This window comes from Juglans regia, unplaced genomic scaffold (assembly GCF_001411555.2).
Source record: "Juglans regia cultivar Chandler unplaced genomic scaffold, Walnut 2.0 Scaffold_6498, whole genome shotgun sequence".
Lineage (NCBI taxonomy): Eukaryota > Viridiplantae > Streptophyta > Magnoliopsida > Fagales > Juglandaceae > Juglans > Juglans regia.
This window is the reverse complement of record NW_023361356.1, coordinates 1-207: the sequence shown is the minus strand read 5'-3', so window position 1 is coordinate 207 and position 207 is coordinate 1. Positions and strand designations below refer to the sequence as shown.

The following is a 207-nucleotide window of genomic DNA, read 5'->3' as shown; positions in this document are numbered from 1 at the left end:
TTTGGGAAAATCTCGCCCTCCCCATCGCGTAGCCATGGGTTTGGATCAGATCTCCGGTTGGATTGGGATCGGAAGGACCGGATCCCATCAGAACTCCGCAGTTAAGCGTGCTTGGGCGAGAGTAGTACTAGGATGGGTGACCTCCTGGGAAGTCCTCGTGTTGCACCCCTCGTTGATTTTTTTTCCGCCTTGCGAGATAAATTGACA

At 53.1% G+C, this 207-nt stretch overlaps 1 pseudogene; it reads left to right on the top strand.

Annotated features, from left to right (window-relative positions):
* The first annotated feature begins 55 nt into the window (after positions 1-55).
* Positions 56-169, top strand: LOC118346065 (annotated as a pseudogene).
* Positions 170-207: the final 38 nt, after the last annotated feature.